Source organism: Carlito syrichta, unplaced genomic scaffold, assembly GCF_000164805.1.
Source record: "Carlito syrichta isolate Samal-C Ts95f unplaced genomic scaffold, Tarsius_syrichta-2.0.1 Scaffold301640, whole genome shotgun sequence".
NCBI lineage: Eukaryota > Metazoa > Chordata > Mammalia > Primates > Tarsiidae > Carlito > Carlito syrichta.
In genome coordinates, this window is record NW_007245736.1 from 16,900 (window position 1) to 22,464 (window position 5,565).

Sequence of the window (5,565 nt, forward strand, 5' to 3'; positions counted from 1 at the left end):
GAACCCGCGGGCTCAGGCAGTCCACTCACCTCAGCCTCCCAAGGGCGCAGGATTACAGGCTGAGCCACCCAGCTCAGCTCGAATACCTTTTTCTTTAGATCTGAAGGTGGGGAGAGGAAGAGGGAGAGAAACTTCTCTACATAGCATTCACTCCATGATGGATGTTGGCGGGGAATGCCTGGGCTTGGTCATGACCTTGATGGTAACATGGCTGACCTTATTCCAGTTGTCAGAGGTGACCAGATCCCAGCATCTCTGCTTGGCTGCATGATCCCTTTGTGGGGTCTGTGGCTCAGAGGATGCAGACATGCACCCCCGTAGACAGCAGTGATCCCAGGCACCTGCAGGCATTCCTGCATGGGCATTTGAGAAGATGTTGGTCATTATTTTCTGTTTCTCCCATTCCTTTGAGTCAGAATGTACCCATAAGAGTAGAGCTGCACTCAGATGAGCTCTTCGTCATTCGTGATTTTACTCATGGTGTGTGTGTGTGTGTGTGTTTAACCTGGAACGTTCTTTCTTCCTAATTTGCACATGTCAAAAATGTTATCCATCATTGGATCCATCTTAGCCAAACAGTTCCCGATCCTATAAATTACCTCCTCTTTGGGGTCACCCTTTTTTTTGCACTGTTTGTGTATTTATTAGCACTTTATTCCATGTATTATTTATTTGTTACATTTATTATATTATGTTATTAGTACTTTATGTATATTTCATCATGTATATTTTATGTATATTACTTTATGTATATTTTGTATATGTATATTTCGATGGAGGGACTTGCCTTGTCTCCCCCATGGTCACTGCAGCGCGGATATTGCTTCTGTCTCCCTTTGTTAAATCGGCTGTGATGATCTCCTCCTGGGTTAGGTTTGAACTGTCTACCTGAGAAGCCTAAAAAATCCCCACAATGACAAGCTACCGGGTCCAGGGGCAGCTGATCAGCACGGGTCTCTCCCACTTTAACTTTAAAGTGAAAATTACTTTTCTGACCTCAGGGAAAAGTCATCTTTCATGTCTCAGGTGTTATGACCCCACCTTGTCGCCATACAAATTGCTTTTAGACCAGGTGTTCCTTTAGACGAAACGTGCCTTGAGTTATTCACAATTTTCGAAATACCTGAAAACAGTCTTCCTCATCATTTCAAAGACTCCCGAAGCCTTCATGAGAGCAGCCTTGCATTTCCAGTCATTGGCAATGATCTTATTGAACAGAAGCACTTAAGAATCATGGTCACCAGGTGCGGAGGCTCAAGCCTGTAATCCCAGCACTTTGGGAGGCTGAGGCGAGAGGATTGCCTGAGCTCAGAGGTTTGAGACCAGCCTGGGCGACTTGGTGAGACCTTGTCTCTATAATAAAAAAAATAAGCGGGGCGGGGTAGAGCGCGCCTGTAGTTCCAGCTACTTGGAAGTCTGAAGTGGAAGGATCGCCTGAAAAACAAAAATCAGAAGAATTAGCTAGACGTGGTGGTATGTGTCTGTAATCCCAGCTACTCGGGAGACTGAGGCAGAAAGAGTGCCTGAACTGGGAGGTTGAGACTGAGGTGAGCCGTGAGCGTGCCACTGCACTCCAGCCTGGGCAGCAGAGAGACTTCGACTCAAAAAAAAAGAAAAAAAGGAATCATGATGATAGAAATTTAGATTAGGTCTCTGCTCAGCTTTACCATCTTCAAATTCTTTTTGGACACACTAGATGTCACTGTCTACCCATCACACGGCAGAACTCAGCCCTGCGCTGAGTTAATTAGAAAAGAAAGCCATTTGGAAAAGAGGTCTCACGTAGCTGCAAAGCATATTTTCAATGACTTCAGAATAGGACATTTTTTTCCCCCTACAGTTTGCAAGAGGCATTCATTATTTCTTTGGTAAAAAGAAACCCTTCAAAACCCATTAAAGGTGTGAGGAGGAAAGTCATTGGTTGTCTTTGCTTTTTCCAGTCCTGTGGCACGGGGATTTAGACAGGTGTGGGGTTGAGCTGAAACACAGCTCGCCCCCGAAAGTACTTCCCCAGCAAAGGACAGACCACAGGAGGGAGCTGGCATTTATTTATTTATTTTCGAGTCAGGGTCTTACTCTGTTGTCCAGGCTGGAGAGCAGTGGCACGATCATAGCTCAACTCAGGCTTGACCTCCTGAGCTCAGGCAATCCTTCTGCCTCAGTCTGATGAGTAGCTGGGACTACAGGTACACGCCACCATGCCCAGCTAATTTTTTTGATTTTTTTTGTAGAGACGAGGTCTTGTTATGTTGCTCAGGCTGGTCTCACACTCACAATCCTCCCACCTTGGCCTCCCACAGTGTTGAGATACAGGGGTGAGCCACCGTGCCTGGCCTGGGAGCTGGCATTGAAGTCCGTTCCCAGAGATGAAAGGAATCCCACACCCAGCACTCTCAACAAGCATCTCAAAAGGGACCCTTTGAGTGTGAAGGAAGCATCAATGATTTAATTTCATTTTCTTAACTTCACTGGCATTTTCAGTCATGAAAGGTGTGTGTGAACCTTCTACTAGGACTGCCACGGTGAAAGGCATCCAAAGAAATAAAAATGGCGAGAGGAAGTTCCTTATGCTCTGGTTGCTTAAGCAGCAACAGTGAGCAGCGTTTCATGGGTGACAGCCACGCCACTTTCTATTCCAGAAGGTGGATAAAGAGCCGTTCTCTCAGGACTGGAGGACAGGGCAAGCTAGTGTGGTGTTTCTTGCTTTAAATTCCATCATGGTCTTTACAGCACAGATGCTCTCTGGATGACAAAAACTTCTTTACAACTTCAAAACTTTAAGGGGAAGTAGAGTTCACTGTGATATTGTTCTATATGGTTTTGTTAAGCCTTGGGGTATATGAACTGGCCAGGAATTCCAGAACTGCTTTCTCTCTCTCTCTCTTTCTCTCTGAGTTGGGGTCTCACTCTGTTGCCCAGACTGGAGTGCAGTGGTATGATCACAGCTCACTACAGCCTCCGTCGCCCGGGCTCAAGCGATCCTCCTACCTGAGCCTTCCAGGTAGCTGGGACTACAGGCACACGTCCCTATCCAGCTCATTTTTTGATTTTTGTAGAGACAAGGTTTGCTATGTTGCCCAGGCTGATCTCCAACTCCTGTCCTCAAACAATCCTCTCACCTCGGCCTTCCAAAGTACTGGGATTACAGGCGTGAGTCATTGAGCCTGGCCCTAAACTTTTAAGACCCTAATTTAAAGCCAGTCTCATCCCTAACGTTACCAAACAACAATATCCTCAAAATGACAATCCATAGAAGTGACCGTTGAAAGTATGGGCTGGAAATTTCAGGTGTGAATGGAATTGTTCCCTACGCCCTGAAAATCTGTGGGTGCTGTGATCTGTCGGCTCTAAGCCTCATGTTGAAATGTGATCCCCGGTGTCTAGGTGGCCCAGTGCGTGGTGTTAGGGTCATGGGAGTGGATCCCTCAGAGTAGAGAAATACCCTCCCTGGGAGTGAGCAAGTTCTCCCTGTGAGTTCTGGAGAGGGGATGGTTATCAGGACCCCAGCACCCTCTTCCTCTCCCCCTCCCCCTCCTCTCAGTCCACTGATCTCTGCAAACGGCCTGCCTTTGCCTTCCCCCATGACTAGGAGCAGCCTGAGACCCTCTCCAGCCAACACAGTCACGAGCCAAAGAAGCCTCATCTCTTAATTCGCCCAGGCTCAGATGGTCCCTTCTCGCAACACAAAATGGACCGAGACAGGGTTGACTATGCTTGTAACCAGAACTAACACAGCCAAGAGAATTTCAAATCATCTTAAGGTTTTTGCATCTGCATGCTTGTACACACACACACACACACACACACACGCACGCACGCACGCACACACACATACACTCGGTGAGGTTTTACGAGGACTCATGCCTATTAGATTTTTAGATCATGACATGCTTTGAATTTAGGAGAATACTCAAGATACGCTTCAGTCTTTGGTGAGGCTAAATCACTTGTGGCTGTCCCTGAATCATTATTTTTAATTTTTATTTTCATTTATTCATTGTTTGGGTCAGGATCTCACACTGGCCCCCTTGGCTGGAATGCAGTGGCAAGCTTGTAGCTCACTGCAGCCTCGACCTCCTGGGCTCAGGCAATCCTTCCGTCTGAGCCTCCTGAGTATCTGGAACTACAGGTGCACACCATCATGTATGCTCATTTTTTGACTTTTGGTAGAGATGAGGTCTTGCTGTGTTGCCCAGGCTGGTCTGGAGCTCTTGGGCTCAAGCAATTCTCTCTCCTTGGTCTCCCAAATTGCTGAGATTACAGGCTTTAGCCACCATGTCTGACCTAAGCCATTATTTTTAAATCATAATCTGACTTTATTTAGCAGTTCCTAGACTGGTGTTGTGCTCAGTTTTTCATGTGTGATGAAAGTTTGGAATGATTCTTGGTCTACTGCATAGGTCTCAATGAGATTGGACTTGAATTATACCTAAAGATGTTCCTTCTCAAATTACAACTCTCCATATGTGGAAAGTCCTCAAAGCAGGAGAGATACATGAGAAAAGAAATTGAGTTTCTTCATTCAAGAAGTTTCTAGAGAGCACTTACTATCTTTTAATAAATAAACTTTTCTCCTTAAGAAAGCAGTGTATGCCCAGTGTGGGAACTTGAAAATATAAAGGAACACACAAAGAATATACACTTCACCCATAATTCTATCATCCAGGGATTTCAATGTTCATGTTTTGGTGACTTCTTAATACTTGGTTGATATATTTCCAGTTTTGACCTCTATAATCATGTCTAATCTATACATTGCAATCATGTTGTGTATACATTTTTTTTACAGGTATGACACCACACTGAGCTCATTTTTTTTTTTTTTTTTTTGAGTTGGAGTCTCACTCTGTCACCCAGACTGGAGTGCAGTGGCTGCTCCCGGCCACCGCAGCCTCGGCCTGCTGGGCTCGTGATCCTTCCGCCTCAGCCTTCCGAGTAGCTGGAATTACAGGCATGTGCCACCGTGCCCAGCTGATTTTTTGATTTATTGTAGAGATGAGGTCTCGCTGCCCAGGCGGGTCTCGAACCCGCAGGCTCAGGCAATTCACTAACCTCAGCCTCCCAAAGGCGAGGGATTACAGGCTGAGCCACCGAGCCCGGCTCCTAATTTTTTTAATAATTTTATTTTGGGGTCTTTTTATGTTGCCCAGGCTGGTCTCAAACTCCTGGCTTCAAGTGATCCTCCTGCCTCGGCCTCCCAAAGTGCTGAGATTGCAGGTGTGAGCCACCATACCCGACCTGGATATACTATTTTTGTAAACTCCTTGTCTCTCATTTTTTCTTGCAATTAAAAATTCTTCTTCAACACAATTCTTGATGGTCCCAAAGTGTTTTGTTATTTGGATACTTAAAAAAAAAAAAATTTCCAATGGTTAGACAATCTTGAGGCTGTCACTTCATGTAAATTCATGATTTTTTTTTTAGAATAAAAATGGTAAGTGAGATTTTTAGGTTCAAAGGTGTGAATATTTTAAAGTTTCCTCTGTGTTGCAAATTACCTTCTTATATTTTTAAAGTAAATTTACATTTCTTTCTACCAGAAGTACACAAACATTCCTGGGTCTT